Genomic DNA, 17,433 nt, shown 5'->3' with positions numbered 1-17,433 from the left:
TGAGCCACCTGGGAAGCCCCAAGACTGGCTTGCTGCTCAGTCGCTATGTCGTGTCCGACTCTTTGTGATCTGCGGGAGTGCAGCCCACCAGGCTCTCTGTCCATGGGATTTCTCAGGCAAGAATATCAGAGTGGGCTGCCATTGCCTTCTCCATTTTATATTTATCCATCTATCTATCTATTACATGTCTAATAACTATCTGTGTATATATGTTGTATGTAGTATATATCTATTACCTATTATGTATGTATCTGTCATCTGTTCCGTGTATCTGTATATATTAAGGGCTTCCCTGGTGGCTCAGACAGTAAAGCATCTGCCTGTAACACGGGAGACCTGCGTTCAATCCCTGCGTCGGGAAGATCCCCTGGAGAAGACAATGGCACCCCACTCCAGTGCTCTTGCCTGGAAAATCCCATGGATGGAGGAGCCTGGTAGGCTACAGTCCATGGGGTCGCTAAGAGTCGGACATGACTGAGCAACTTCACTGGTATATATTATGTGTCTATCATACCTATCTACTATCCTCGAATGTATGTATTGATTATATGCGTGCACACACACACATACACACACACACACACACACATATATATATATATATCTACTATATCATCTATTATCTATGTAGTATCTGTCTTTGTACCTATGTGTGAATGTATCTACCTAATAACAACATATTATCTATCTATATATAAATGAATCAATTGATCTCTATCTCTGTTAGCTACCTAATCCTTCTATTTATATCTATCCATCTATCTCTAAATCTAATGCCTACTTATCTGCCAACTTACATCCATCTTCTGTATCTAATGTTCATCCATCCATTTACCTGCTTTTACGTTTGCCCGTCTTTCATTGTCTCTCCATCTTAAAAGAACAATAATTTTTAAAACATGTTTGTAAACGTGACACAAGCTTACTATAAACTCATGAAGTGACTCAAGCCGACAGAAGAAAAAGTAAAGATTCCACGATTCTCAGGACCCAGAAGTAACCACAGATAATATTTGGAGAAAGTTATTCTGGACGCATCTCTATGAATATATAGAGATGGAAGGCTGCACTGACAGCCTGGCAGGTAAACGCATAAACCAGATGAAACGGGCTCCTAAAGTGAAAACGGCTCTGACCCATCTAGTTTTTAATAAAAGACATATTTTACTTGGAGAAGCAGTGTGGAGCCAAGTTTAAGAGCTCAGGCTTGGAATAAGACAGCCTGTGCTCAGATCCTGCTGTTCCCACTTACTTCCAGAAGAACAAGTGCCTCTCCTCAAGTCTCCTCCTCTGTAAAATGGAGATAATTATAATAGCATATTCTTCACACTTGTGGGAAGTAAAAGAATTGATGTTAACATATGGAGATGCTTCAAACTGTGCTGAGTGTACAGTAAGCAGTATGCATAATAGATATGAATTAATGAAAAGGAAGTTCAGGTAATGAAAATTTAAAGTTTCAAAAAGGATTTATTCATGAGAGTTAATAGTTTCAAAAATGTGTACACAGTTTAGTATAAAATGACTACTAAATGTGTTAGGACATTAGAGTTCTTGTATATTTTATCATAGCTTAAGCTGAAACATGACTGACATAACATAAAATCACTAATTTAGAGTGTACAGATCAATGGTTTTAGTATATCCACAAAGCAGTGAAGACATCACCATAACCTAACTCGAGGATATTCCTGCTACCTCAAAGAGAAACCCCGCACCCACTAACTGTCTGTTCATCCTCTGTTTCTGCTAAGCCCTAGCTCCTGATGATCACAAATGTATTTTTTCTGTCTACCGATTTGCTTACACTGAACATCTCATGTAAATGAAATCATAAAAATATGTGATCTTCTGTGACTAGATTCTTTTACTTAGCATAATATTTTCAAGGTTCAACCAAGTTGTATCAGTACAGCATTATTTTTATGGCCAAATTATATCCATTGTACAACTAAACCGTAATTTGTTTAACTACTCATCAGTTGCCATGAATCAAGGCAAATTGGAAGTGGCCAAACAGGAGATGGCAAGAGTGAACGTCGACATTCTAGGAATCAGCGAACTCAAATGGACTGGAATGGGTGAATTTAACTCAGATGACTATTATATCTACTACTGTGGGCAGGAATCCCTTAAAAGAAGTGGAGTAGCCATCATGGTCAACAAAAGAGTCTGAAATGCAGTACTTGGATGCAATCTCAAAAACGACAGAATGATCTCTGTTCGTTTCCAAGGCAAATCATTCAGTATCACAGTAATCCAAGTCTATGCCCCAACCAGTAACACTGAAAAAGCTGTAGTTGAACGGTTCTATGAAGACCTACAAGATCTTCTAGAACTAACACCCAAAAAAGATGTCCTGTTCATTATAGGGGACTGGAATGCAAAAGTAGGAAGTCAAGAAACACCTGGAGTAACAGGCAAATTTGGCCTTGGAATACAAAATGAAGCAGGGCAAAGGCTAATAGAGCTTTGCCAAGAGAGCGCACTGGTCATAGCAAACACGCTCTTCCAACAACACAAGAGAAGACTCTACACATGGACATCACCAGATGGTCAACACCGAAATCAAATTGATTATATTCTTTGCAGCCAAATATGGAGAAGCTCTATACAATCAGCAAAAACAAGACCAGGAGCTGACTGTGGCTCAGATTATGAACTCCTTATTGCCATATTCAGACTTAAATTGAAGAAAGTAGGGAAAACCACTAGAACATTCAGGCATGACCTAAATCAAATCCCTTATGATTATACAGTGGAAGTGAGAAATAGATTTAAGGTTTCTAGATCTTAATAAATAGATTTAAGATTCTAGATCTGATAGACAGAGTGCCTGATGCACTATGGATGGAGGTTTGAAACATTGTACAGGAGACAGGGATCAAGACCATCTCCATGGAAAAGAAATGCAAAAAAGCAAAATGGCTGTCTGAGGAGGTCTTACAAATAGCTGTGAAAAGAAGAGAAGCAAAAAGCAAAGGAGAAAAGGAAAGATATAAGCATCTGAATGCAGAGTTCCAAAGGATACCAAGGAGAGCTAAGAAAGCCTTCCTCAGCCATCAATGCAAAGAAATAGAGGAAAACAACAGAATGGGAAAGACTAGAGATCTCTTCAAGAAAATTAGAGATACCAAGGGAATATTTCATGCAAAGATGGGCTCAATAAAGGACAGAAATGGTATGGACCTAACAGAAGCAGAAGATATTAAGAAGAGGTGGCAAGAATACACAGAAGAACTGTACAAAAAAGATCTTCATGACCAAGATAATCACGATGGTGTAATCACTCACCTAGAGCCAGACATCCTGGAATATGAAGTCAAGTGAGCCTTAGAAAACATCACTACGAACAAAGCTAGTGGAGGTGATGGAATTCCAGTGGAGCTATTCCAAATCCTGAAAGATGATGCTGTGAAAGTGCTGCACTCAATATGCCAGCAAATTTGGAAAACTCAGCAGTGGCCACAGGACTGGAAAAAGTCACTTTTCATCCCAATCCCAAAGAAAGGCAATGCCAAAGAATGCTCAAACTACCGCACAATTGCACTCATCTCACACACTAGTAAAGTAATGCTCAAAATTCTCCAGGCTAGGCTTCAGCAATACGTGAACCATGAACTTCCAGATATTCAAGCTGGTTTTAGAAAAGGCAGAGGAACCAGAGATCAAATTGCGAACATCCACTGGATCATTGAAAAGCAAGAGAGTTCCAGAAAAACATCTATTTCTGCTTTATTGACTATGCCAAAGCCTTTGACTGTGTGGATCACAATAAAATGTGGAAAATTCTGAAAGAGATGGGAATACCAGACCACCTGACCTGCCTCTTGAGAAACCTATATGCAGGTCAGGAAGCAACAGTTAGAACTGAACATGGAACAACAGACTGGTTGCAAATAGGAAAAGGAGTACGTCAAGGCTTATATTGTCACCCTGCTTATTTAACTTATATGCAGAGTACATCATGAGAAACGCTGGGCTGGAAGCACAAGCTGGAATCAAGATTGCCAGGAGAAATATCAATAACCTCAGATATTCAGATGACACCACCCTTATGGCAGAAAGTGAAGAGGAACTCAAAAGCCTTTTGTTGAAAGTGAAAGAGGAGAGTGAAAAGGTTGGCTTAAAGCTCAACATTCAGAAAACTAAGATCATGGCATCTGGTCCCATCACTTCATGGGAAATAGATGGGGAAACAGTGGAAACAGTGTCAGACTTTATTTTTTGGGGCTCCAAAATCACTGCAGATGGTGACTGCAGCCATGAAATTAAAAGATGCTTACTCCTCAGAAGGAAAGTTATGACCAACCTAGGTAGCATATTCAAAGCAAAGACATTACTTTGCCAACAAAGGTCTGTCTAGTCAAGGATGTGGTTTTTGCAGTGGTCATGTATGGATGTGAGAATTGGACTTCACAGAAGCTGAGCCCCGAAGAACTGATGCTTTTGAACTGTGGTGTTGGAGAAGACTCTTGAGAGTCCCTTGGACTGCAAGGAGATCCAACCAGTCCTTTCTAAAGGAGATCATCCCTGGGATTTCTTTGGAAGGAATGATGCTAAAGCTGAAACTCCAGTACTTTGGCCACCTCATGCGAAGAGTTGACTCGTTGGAAAAGACTCTGATGCTGGGAGAGATTGGGGGCAGGAGGAGAAGGGGATGACAGAGGATGAGATGGCTGGATGGCATCACTGACTCGATGGATGTGAATTTGAGTGAACTCCAGGAGATGGTGATGGACAGGGAGGCCTGGCGTGCTGCAATTCATGGGGTTGCGGAGTTGGACACGACTGAGTGACTGAACTGAACTGACTCATCAGTTGATGGACACTTGGAATATTTCCACCTTGTGGTTATTATGAATAAATCTGCTGTGAACATTTGTGTGCAGGTTTTTATGTGGACATGTATTTTCATTTCATATCTATATGTATCTATCTGGAGGGGAAAGGCTGGATCATGTAGTAATTTCAAAGTTTAATGTTTTGAGAAACTGCCTAACTGTTTTTCACTGTCTGCACCATTTTACACTTCTGCCCAAAATACAGGAGGATTCCTATTTCTCTAGGTCTTTGCCAACACTTGTTAACATGTGTCCTTTTAATAATAGCCTTCTATGTGGATATGCAGTGCCATCTCATTGTGGTTTTGATTTTCATTTTTCTAATATGTAATGATACTCATTATCTTTTCATGTGCTCATTGGCTATTTGTATATCTTCTTTTGACTATTTTTAAATTGGATTAATAGGAGCTGCAAGAGTTCTTTATCAATTCTTGAAGCAAGTCTGTTATCAGATATAGGATTTGCAAATATTTTTTCCCATTCTAAGGACCTTTTTGCTTTCTTGATGGTGTTGTTTGAAGTATAAACATCTTTAATTTTGATAAGGTACAATTTATATATCTGTTTCATTGCTTATACTTTTGGTGTTATATCTAAGAAATCATTCCTTAAGCACAGATCACAAAGCTTTATGTTTATCTTTTCCTCAGATTTTATAATTTGCATGCTTACATTTAGATTTTGATTCTAGTTTAGTTAATGCTTGTATATGCTGTGAATTAGAGCTTCAGTTTTATTCTTGCCTGTGACCGTCTGGTTATCCCAGCACCATTTATTGAAAAGACTGTTCTTTCCTCATTGAATTCTCTGACATCCTTGTTGAAAAATAAACATTGTGTATTTTTAAGTATGTGTTTGAAATTTATATGGTAGTAATTACTCTCTTCCATCAGAGTAAAGAATGACCACAATTACGCTTCACCCCTGCTTCTATTATGCAGTTAGCTCGTTTTGCTTGTACCAATGGCCGTACCTCCTGGTTGGAGTCCAGTCCACAGCTTCCACAGCTGTTTTGATTCAGTTTAATGTTTAATAGCTCCACGGCTCATGTTCAGTATGACTGGTCTCTCCACGTGTGTTTATCTGCATTCATCTCTTAGTGAGATAAGTCCCCCACCACCACCAGGAAGAGTTTCGGGTTTTGTTTTTTCCTGGAGTTTTGCATATGGAACGTCTGTCTCTTATTTATTTATTTTTTATTAGAAAGAATGCTTGCCTTCTTTCCTTCAGAATTTTGTAGATGTTGACCTACTGCTTCTTAGTTTTCTCCCTTGACTGCTGCTGTGAGGATGTCTGCAGCCAGCCTGACCCCTCGTCATCTCAGAGAGAATGGCACAATGCCGTGGACACCCCCGATCTTCCTCTGAGCCTGTCCAGTGCCGATCTTCTGCTGTTACCCGCTTTGGGCTGTGACTTCCTGTTTTGATCTGCTTACTGGAGTGCTCCATTCCTCCTGGAAAGTGTCTTTTTGTTACGTGTTTGCATACTTTTTCTGTTTCCATCTTATAAATTACAATTATATGCTGTTTCATCTTTGTCTGTATGACATCTCTCTCATCTGATTGCACTCAGCTCCCCAAAATGTTACTGCCCCTGATAGAGCTGTTATTTCCAAAGGTTTTGTATTTTTTCCATTGTTTTCTCTTGTCTCATAATCTCTCTTCTAAATGGCTCTATTTCATTTCTGAATTGTTTCTAAAGCTAGACGGGGCGATCCCTGATGTCTTCAGGATGTGGAAAGATTTTCAGCGAATTTTAGGCTCACATAATTCCCTGGGAGGCATTACCTGGGGAAGGATGAGGCCGTGTGTGTCTGTGGCTTCTATTTGTTCTTCTTTTTCTTTTAATTCCAGAATTTTACTGACAGATGAAGGCCTGTAGAAAGACCTTCAGTGTGGAGGAGCACTGTGATGCTCTGAAGCTCTGACCCTGCGGGACCCCAGGAGACGTCTCGAGGTCAGCCTGGGATGGGGTCAAGCAGCCAGCCTACCCCAGAAAGGCAGGTGGCCAGGAAGGGCCAGGAAGGCTTGTCCAGCCAGCTGAACCCCCCTCTTCACACAGCACATTTCCCATCTAATTTTCTCTCGGGTCACCACGGGTTAATTAAGTCACCTCTGTTTTCGTTTTTTCAAAATCATGTTAAAAATCGATTTCTTGAGAAAATAACACTGAAGCATGCACATTACCATACGTAAAATAGACGGCCGGTGCAAGTTACATGCATGGAGCAGGGCACGCAAAGTCAGCGCCCGGGACAGCCTGGAGGGATGGGGTGGGGAGGGAGCGGGAGGGGACACGCGTGCGTACCTCTGGCCGATTCATGTTGATGTGTGGAGAAAGCCAAGACCATATTGTAAAGTAAGTATCCCCACTTAAATAAACAAATAAATTTAAAAAGATAAAATGAGAAAAGCTTAAAATCCAACACACAAAAAGCCCATTTCTTTACTGCTTCTACTCTCAGGTCCCTCTTGGCTGAACCCAGCCACCTGAAGCGATCAGGGAGCCAAGATCCCATCTCGGGCAGGAACACGCAGGCTAACCCTTTAACAGGACAATACTGAGTCCTTCACAGAAGAGCTCTGGGCTGAAGACCCACACATCATCCTCTCATCCTAGCCTGACCGCGTTATCCCAGTGCTAGTTGCTGGGGTCTGGGTTATGAGGAACTAGGTATAATTTTGATGGTGTGTCTTTTCAGATTATCTATTTGATTGACTACAGTCCTGGAAATCTACAGTAGCCCTCCCCTGAATCCCCCCGACCTTCCCCACCATCCTCCATGCACCCTCCTCATCCCAGCCCTTCCTGCCTCTTTCAACCTTTCCCATCCACCATCTCCCAAGCCTCCCTTTAACCCATGTGTTCCCTCCACCCCACATCCCTTCCCCACCAACCTCCACCCAACATCCCGCCCATCGCCCAAGTAGCAACCCAGACCTCACTTTCCACCCCAAGTTTCCAGGACGTTCTGGTCCTGCTGAGCCCCACTCCCTGAGCACACATGCCTTAGTGCAGCAGGACTTTCTCACTGTTTCCATAGCAGCCTCTCTGAGGCACAAGCTGTAAACTGTTGGGAAAATCAATTCCTGTGTTTTCCTGGGCACACACTGAATTGCACCTCTCAGGATCCCTTCTGGCAGGCATGGCCATGCATGATCTTGTGATTTATGGAAAGAAATATAAATTTGGTCTTTGACCCCATTTCTAGCACAGAGCTCTCCAAACCCTTGGGATTTCCTAAGTGATGAGAACAGCCGAAGTGTCATTTGCTAACTTTACAAGTGTGACTTTCGGACCTCACCTAAGAATGGGGGCTGGTTGCCAGGGGAGCCAAGCTTGTGATAGAGGGCTGGGACTTTCAGACCCCCGCATCACAATCCCTGACTCCAGGGAGGAGAGAGGGGCTGGAGATAGAGCTGAATCTCCAATGGCTAATGATTTAATCAGTTGCACCTGTGTAATAAATTCTCTATAAATCCCAAAGTGGTCAGGTTCCAAGGGCTTTCAGGCTGGTTACCACCAGGAGGTATGCAAGGGTTGTGCCCTTGGAAGGCATGGAAGCACCTTCCCACACCTTGTCCTGCATACCTCTCCCATCTGGCTGTTCCCAAGTTGCATCATTTTATAATAAACCAGCTATCTAGTGAGCAAGTAGGTTTTCTGAGTTCTGTGAGCAGCTCTAACAAAGTAACCCAACCCAAGAGGGGCATCTTGGTAATGTCTAATTGACAACCAGACAGTCAGAAGTGCAGGTATCAACCTGGACAATCTTGGAGGACTGAGCTCTTAACCTGTGGGTCCCCAGGTAGATGGTGGCAGAATTGAGTGGATGGTAGGACACCCAGTTGGTGTCCAGATATTCGCATGGTGGGGTAAACACATCCCTCCATCCCCGACCCACTCCTGCATGACTGGGAATTAGGATCTGGACACTCCCATGGAGTGACTTTGTCCAACCCAGTGGATGATCAGTGGGAGTAGCATGCGTCACTGTCCAGGTTGACCCGTTAAAAACACCTCCTCGCGCCCCATCTTGACCTTCTACTCCCCTAGCAAAGGCAGGACAACCCTGAAAGCCATTGTCCGCCTGGATCCCGGAAGGGCCTCATGCAGGAAGGTGGAGTCGCCATCTGGGGACCAGTCCATGTGTTAATGTGTGTGTGTGTGTACTCAGTCATGTCCGAGTCTTTGCAACCCTTTGGACTATAGCCCTGCCAGGCTCCTCTGCCCATGGAATTTCCCAGGCAAGAATACTGGAGCAGGTTGCCTTTTTCTCCTCCAGAGGATCCTCCTGATTCAGAGATCAAACCCGTGTCTCCTGTGTCTCTCCTGCATTATAGGCAGATTCTTTACCATGGATCCATCTAATGGAGAATGAAATCATTTTCTCATTTTTAGAGGCATTAAATTGTGGGAGTCTCTTTCTGATTTCTTCCTAACGTGCCCTAATTGTTATAGAATGGCTTTGTGGGGGTGCTGCAGGCTTGGCTTTTATGAGGTTAGCCAGCGGTGAGAAAATAAAGACCTCCACCTGCATCTGTATGAAGGGCTGACACACGGGTGCGTGTTGGTAGCTCCTCGTCCCTTACAGCCAAGATTTATACGAAAGAGATAAACTCAGGCAGCACTTACTTGGTCTGCAAATAAAAGTTAGAGAAAATAGAGAGAATCTATAAGTTGGGTTTGGAAAAGCACTTCTGGATTCCAAACAGTAGGAAATAAGATTAAAAAGGCATTGAGCTCCAAAATCCCATTAAGACTTCTCAATTAAACAGAGGAATGTAACCAGGCAGCTACGAACAGATTAAGGGTACTGTCTGTTTACCAAACCTTCTCTTCCCCCCCAGTAGCCTCGAGGAAGCTGCCATTAAGTTGACAGAGGGAGAAAGATTTGGGGACAGAGAAACTAGGAAATAATGGAGATTTGTGGATGGTGTCTGGGAAAAACAGAACTTTCAGTAGGGTTATTGGCATATGGAAATGATGTTTCTCAATTCCGCTAACCCCACTGAGTGTTATTGGTAAAGAAACCACATGCTGGGCTTACAGAAGGGTTTTACTGCACAGTCACGTGGTCTTGGAGCTGCTGAACTTGGACCCATAGGAATTCGGCTAGAAAAGGTACACAAACCCCCAGAAGACATGCTTGGGCTTGGCCATGGACCGTGGTCAATAGAGAGCTCTCTAGAGGGTGAGAACTGGGGCCATGGAAATGATGGACAAAGGAGCCCCCCCCCTGCCCCCCAGAGAGCAGACCCAGCCTCCAGTCTGTCATGGCCCACCTTGGACAGGGGACCTTTCCTCCTCCTGGGCAGTGTCATGCTGTTGGCCAAAGCCAACTGTGCATGGGTCTCCTCGCCCTGTTCCGTCACCCTAGGCTGAGTGTGTGTGTCCAGAGGGAGGGAACAGAGGTCTCTTTTCTTTGTGTTTTCTAGGAGGTGGGACTAGGAGGAGCCACATCTGGACTTAAAGGAGGGGCCGGAGCACCCTCCAGCCATTAGGGCTTTGAGCTGGATGAAGGAGTCAAATGGAACACTCCATGTCTCCATGGGAGAAAGAGTGTGTCTGTATGTGATGACAGGCACAGCTGGGACCACACCACCCCAGGAGTGGTGCTGTCAGGAAAACTTTGGAAGCCCTGTGCCCAGTCTATGGAGGAGCCACGAGCCAGGACCCCTGAGGAGAGCTGCCCTTGGGCATGAATATGAGCTTAGGACTGTTCAGTTCAGTTCAGTTCAGTTCAGTCGCTCAGTCATGTCTGACTCTTTGCGACCCCATGAATCGCAGCACGCCAGGCCTCCTTGTCCATCACCAACTCCCGGAGTTCACCCAGACTCACGTCCATCGAGTCAGTGATGCCATCCAGCCATCTCATCCTCTGTCGTCCCCTTCTCCTCCTGCCCCCAATCCCTCCCAGCATCAGAGTCTTTTCCAATGAGTCAGCTCTTCACATTATGGCAGAAAGTGAAGAGGAACTGAAGAGCCTCTTGATGAAAGTGAAAGAGGAGGGTGAAAAAGTTGGCTTAAAGCTCAACATTCAGAAAACTAAGATCATGGCATCTGGTCCCATCACTTCATGGCAAATAGATGGGGAAACAGTGGAAATAGTGTCAGACTTTATTTTGGGGGGCTCCAAAATCACTGCAGATGGTGATTTCAGCCATGAAATTAAAAGACGCTTACTTCTTGGAAGAAAAGTTATGACTAGGCTAGATAGCATCTTCAAAAGCAGAGACATTACTTTGCCAACAAAGGTCTGTCTAGCCAAGGCTATGGTTTTTCCAGTGGTCACGTATGGATGTGGGAGTTGGCCTGTGAAGAAAGCTAAGTGCCGAAGAATTGATGCTTTTGAACTGTGGTGTTGGAGAAGACTCTTGAGAGTCCCTTGGACTGCAAGGAGATCCAGCCAGTCCATTCTAAAGGAGACCAGTCCTGGGTGTTCTTTGGAAGGAATGATGCTAAAGCTGAAACGACAGTACTTTGGCCACCTCATGCAAAGAGTTGACTCATTGGAAAAGACTCTGATGCTGGGAGGGATTGGGGGCAGGAGGAGAAGGGGACGACAGAGGATGAGATGGCTGGATGGCATCACTGAGTCGATGGACGTGAGTCTGAGTGAACTCCGGGAGTTGGTGATGGACAGGGAGGCCTGGTGTGCTGCGATTCATGGGGTCGCAAAGAGTCGGACACAACTGAGCGACTGAACTGAACTGAACTCAAGCTACTCATATCTGGGGGTCTATTGTTGCTACTGCTCAACAAGCCCTAATTAATATGCATCTTCAATGGGCCAGGATATTCCTGAAGGATTCGTCTTCATCTTCTTAAAATATCTGTCAGTGGCTTTTCATTCTTCTGGTTTCTATCTGAAGAAATAGAAAGTGACTCCTGCTACTAAAACTGCTGCTTCAGAAGCTGATCATATATAGAAACAGAGTCTGATATTGAACTTTTTTCCCTCACAGTAAGTTTTGGAAATATGTATCAGATATATCAGTCTTTTTCTCTTTAAAACCACTTTATCGAGATAGGATTGATGTACAAAAAGCTGTACATATTTGATGTAGAACTTTAGGAGTTTGGAGATAGGTCTCCAGCCATTAACCTATCACCATAGTCAAGGCCATTAACTTATCCATCACCTCTGGAAGTTTCCTTCTGCCCCTTTACTTAAAAAAAATAATTGTGTCAATCAAAGGGTACAAGTTATGTGGGATAAATTATTTCTGGAGAGCTGCTGTTGATCTTAAGGAACATGCTCCTCTGACATGTAACATACATATATGACATACATACAAACGCAATACGTGTCCTGACAGCGAGGGCCACAAACAACAAGAAGCTTGTTTTAAAGTTAAGGAAAGTGTTCAAGGTACCCCGAAGCTAAGAGCTGGGAAGAGCAGAAGGCATAAGCAGTAAGCGAGAGCTCTAAACGGTAACCTGCAAGCTGTTCCGAAGGTTGGCCGTTCTCGAAGCGGAACTGTCAGCCAGCGACGTCAGTCACGGGCGTGGGTCTCTGAGGAGCCAGGAGAGGCAGGTAAAGCTGGAAATCCCGAGAGAGTTGGGGAAGGGGAGGGCCTTCCTGCATCCGTGGAGACCTGAGCAGGGACCGCGCCTCCCGCAGGCTTGGTGGGTGCAGGGGGCTGCTGCAGGGGTGCGTGGTGGCCGGCACGGGGGGTTCAGGCAGAGAGGACTGGTCTTCTGCACACCCAGCTGGAATGGAGTGATGATCAGCATTTGCTTGAGACGAACGGTGGGAAGAATGGGAGAGGCCCCCTGGTCCTGGCCGAGGATGCTGCCGGCTGAGGCACTGCGGCATCAGTGATGGGTTCTGTGAACCGTCAGCCACGAGGTCTGTCCTCACCCTCTGCCCAAGAGGAGTGGGGGAGGCTTCACGTCCGTGACCTCACATGGCACCTGAAGGAGACTACATAAAGCTGGAGATTTGCGATAACAATAAGAACTGCGTAATTTTCCTGAACTGAGACGTCATCAAGGAGTAGGGAGTGGGCTGTTGTTCTGAATGAGGTCTGTTTCCAGTGGAGTCACTCATGAGGAGTCCCAGTGTGACTGAGTGTGCCTTCAATCGTCCACATCCAGCTTTCTTGCTTTCCTTGTATTTTTTAATTTTAAGACTTTATTGAAGTATAATTGATGGGTAATGTCTCTCTCCATATCTGTCTATTTTATTTTTCACATTCTCTTCCGTTATGCGTCATTACAAGATACTGAGCTGAGTTCCCTGTGCTGTGTGGTAGGACTGTGTTGCTTATCTATTTCATATAGGTACAGAGTAGTGTGCATCTATTAATCCCCAGCTCCTAATTTGATGTTCAGACTAAGATTTCCCTGTCAGTGTGGTGGAGTGGGATCTTCACACAGAAGTCAAGGTAACTGAGTAAAGATGAAAGAAGCTGCATTTATGGCCCACACACTGTGTCTATGAAGATGCCATCTATTACGTGTGGACCCAGTGCCCAGGGGAGCCGAGGGCCAATTACACGTGGGCTTCCCTGGTGGCTCAGACGGTGAAGCGTCTGCCTGCAATGCGGGAGACCCAGGTTCTATTCCTTGGTCGGGAAGATCCCCTAGAGAAGGAAATGGCAACCCACCACAGTATCCTTGCCTGGGAAATCCCATGGACAGAGGAGCCTGGCGGGCTACAGTCCACGGGGTCGCAGAGAGTTGCAAATGAGCAACTGAGCACGTCCACACGTAATGTTTGACAAGCAAATGAGTAAAAAATCCTCACACACCAGTCTTCTTTCTCCCATTTAGCCTAGACTGACAAATGAGAACAGTAGATGATCCCTGTGTAAACAGCAGCCTTTTCACCCAAAGACGTGTTAGCATTAAAGCCACATTGCTCCTGTGCGTGTGAAAACACGTCTGCGAAAAGTGTTTAAGGCACACCTGGCCTGCTAGGAGTCATGGAGATTTAATTATAAAACTTGTCATGGAAGCTGAACATGATGTAAACTGACCTGAAAAAAAAATCCCAGATTTCCTTTGACAGGCCTTTTAACTCACTATGTTGCCCCAAAGTTGAGTCCATGTGCTGGAAATGAAAGGCTGTGCCCAAGAGGGGCAGAGGAGGCTTTGCCAGGAGCAGCTTCAAAGGGCTCTCTGCACCTGCGATGCCCTCGTCTCCTTCCTTTGCTCTGTCCTCGCGTTCCGATGCTGAATGCTTGGGTGGCGCCCCTCACCCCAGACGTGCGCTGGCACGCGGGAAGTCAGGACTTCAAAGTCAGCTGGTCGGGAACATCCAATTCAAGGCATGTCTGACACTGCTTTCCTTCCATAAGGTGTTGCTGAGTCAGATTCACAAAAACGAGATAAGGCTCGTGGATCTGGATCTAATCAGCTCTGCGCTGCAGCTCAAGCGCTTTTCAGTTAATTCGCTAACGACTTGCACGGTCCCCTGTGCTTAGATCTGGCCGTAGACTTTACAGCTAGGGACTTTCAGCGTTATGCTCAAGTCTGGCAGTGAAATGACTTAGTCGTGGGGAACATCTCAATGTTTTACACAAGCTACTTAATGGAGTAATTCTTGACTTAAAGATTATTCCTACCAGATGTTAGCAGAATAGTGGACTTTATTGAAACCTCAAAGTACACACACACACACACACACACACACTACACCCCATCGTAGAGAAACAACAGAAAACAACAGAAAACAAAGCTGGCAACACTGGTTCCAGGTAAGTTGGAGTAAGCACACGCCCCTGCGTCTCTTTCACCGAAGGTGCTAAAACTCCTGGACAGATGCCTGGCGCAGCCATCTGAGGATTCGGGAAAGTAAAGAGCAGCGGGAAGATTGAGGAGAAAAGGCGTAGAATTCAAGTTGCACCTTCAGGGAGTGAGCCCTCTGCCTCGCTCTGGATTCCTGCTGCCTGGACTTGGTAAGCCCATAACCCTGAGCCTTGCATGCAGATGGAGAGCCCCAGGAACCTCTGCCGCCTTAGCTTGAGAAAGGTAAGGTAGTAGCTTAGGCTCAGAGAGGGTAGTGAAAACTGCTTGCCTAGATTTTTTCTCTCAGGTCCCAGCCCCGGGCAATCCCGCAGGGTCAGCAGAGCAGCGGTGGGAGCTCCCACAGCAGAGGAAAGGGAACTTCCCCTCCTGCCAAAGACGCTGCAGTCTCCAGGCCAGGGGGAAACTCATTTTCTCCTCTTCTGTGTTCTCCTGTTTGCCTCAGTATGGGGGCAGAGTTGCAGAAATGTGTGGCAGAGTGGGGTGACTGGCTAGAAGAACGAGACAGGGATTGGAAACACCAAGGAGATTATGAGGGAGGAGGAGCTGGGGAAGTAATCTGTGTGTGAACTCCTGGCTCATTGGCAGCGTGTGTGATCATGTATCTGATTATAGAAAAACACACAAATGCTGAGAACTGAACTACAGAATGGACTACCCTCCACATGCCGGACTGGCCACTGGCATCACACACACAGGGTCGATTAAAACTCTCTGCAAATGTTTTGAAAACTATATTGATGCTCCAGGCATAACCCACCAAAAGCTTGTTGGGATTGGAAGCTTGAACTTCAGCTGGGCCAACTGCTCACTAAAACAAAATAACTTTCCTTACAGGATTTAAATATGGCCCAAAGTATCATAATAAGGTAACTAGTAGCACATAATAAAATATGTACAACAACCAGGATAAAATCCAAAGCTACCTGAGAATAAATAGCAGACGATGACTCTAACACAAAGAAGATGTTGGAAATATCAAACAGAGAGATAGAGCAGCTGTTACAAATATGCTCCAACAAATAAGGGCAAACGTTCATGAAACAAAAGCAAAGAGAAACAAAGATAGACAATTTCAGCAAAGATTTAGGAGATATAAAGCAGAATGAGAAGTGTTAGATATGACTTAGCGACTGAAAAACAGCAGATCTCAGTTGCAGATTGCAGATGATTGAGAAAAGAGATAATAAAATTATACAATGTGAAAAAGATTCAAAAATGAAACCTGCAACCAAACACATCATAATGAAACTATTGAAATGTTAAGACAAGAACAAATATTGATAGCATCTAAAGAAAATTCATCTATTACTTAGAGGGTAACAGCAGTTTTTCTCACTGCAGATTTCTCATTATAAATTATGGAAGCCAGAAGGAAATGAAAACACTTTTAAAGTGCTGAGAGTATTTTAAAGTGCTGTCAGTCCAAACTTTTAAATACACCGAAAATATCCTTTAAGAATAAGGTCATATAAAACCATTCTCAGATAAAGGAAAACTCAAAATTCATTTCCAGCAGAACCTGCTTTAAAAGAACTACAGAGGAATTTCTTCAGACAGAAGGGGAATGATACAAAAAGGAAACTTGGAAAATCAGGAATGAATAAATAGCAACAGAAATGTTAAATAATTGGGAAGATATAACAGACACACACACACACTGCCGTTTCTGTGGTGCTGAAGGAGAGGAGAGCTTATCTTTCACCCCATCCATCCCCAAACCATCCAGTGGAGCCAGCTGGTGCTCTGACTCCCCACCTCACCGAGAAGTTGTGAGTGTGTGTGGGGGCTTGGGAGTCCTCTCCTCCCCACACTGGGTGCCAGCAGGGTCCAGTCCTGACAGTGGTGTGTGCCAGCCCTCAGCGCCCTCTGTCATGGCAATAATGCCCACTTGGTGTCCATGTGAAGTGAAAGTCACTCAGCCGTGTCTGACTCTTTGTGACCCCATGGACTATTCAGTCCATGGAATTCTTCAGGCCAGGATACTGGAGTGGGTAGCCTTTCCCTTTTCCAGGGGGTCTTCCCAACCCAGGGATCAAACCCAGGTCTCCCGCATTGCAGGCAGATTCTTTACCAGCTGAGCCACCAAGGAAGCACACTTGGTGTCCATGGTGATGAGATAATGAGAGGAGGTATCTGGTGTCAGTGGGATGTTGTCAGCAGAATCAAAAGGGAATGAGCCCCACGCCACCCCTGGGCAAGGGGACAGTGGATCAGAACCCCTCACTTGCTGAAGTGGTGTGTCGGGAGTTGAACACTCGCCAGGCTCTGGCACCAGGGCTCAGAAGGATCGCTTCCTGCTAGACACCTTCTAGATGCTCACCTTCTTTTGGGTGTGTGGTTTGCAGATACTTTCCCCTCGGGCTTCACTTTACCTTCCCATTCTCACAACAGGTTTGCCCTTTTCTCCAGAACAAAAGTTTTTAAGCTGGATATGGTCCAAGTTATCATTTTTCCTTTTATGACCTGGGCTCTCAGTGTCAAGTTTCTGCCGAATGCAAGGTCCCCAAGATTTTCTTTTGAAGTGAAGTTTGCTCAGTTGTGTCCGACTCTTTGCGACCCCATGGACTGTAACCCACCAGGCTCCTCTGTCCATGGGGATTCTCCAGGCAAGAATACTGGAGTGGGATGCCATTTCCTTCTCCAGGGATCTTCCAGACCCAGAGATTGAACCCAGGTCTCCTGCTGTCTGAGCCACCAGGGAAGCCCCATGATTTTCTTTTATGTATTTTTAAAGTTTTATGATTATCCTGCCAATCTTTAAGCAGAGGAAGGAGGTGAAGGCTCTGAGGAGCCCTCCACACAGGGAGGGGGCGTCCTCAGGCCTGGC

The sequence above is a fragment of the Bos grunniens genome, chromosome 5, assembly GCF_055505025.1.
Source record: "Bos grunniens cultivar Pamir isolate PY7600 chromosome 5, Bosgru_T2T1.0, whole genome shotgun sequence".
NCBI classification, from domain to species: Eukaryota; Metazoa; Chordata; class Mammalia; order Artiodactyla; family Bovidae; genus Bos; species Bos grunniens.
This window is presented reverse-complemented; position numbering follows the sequence as displayed.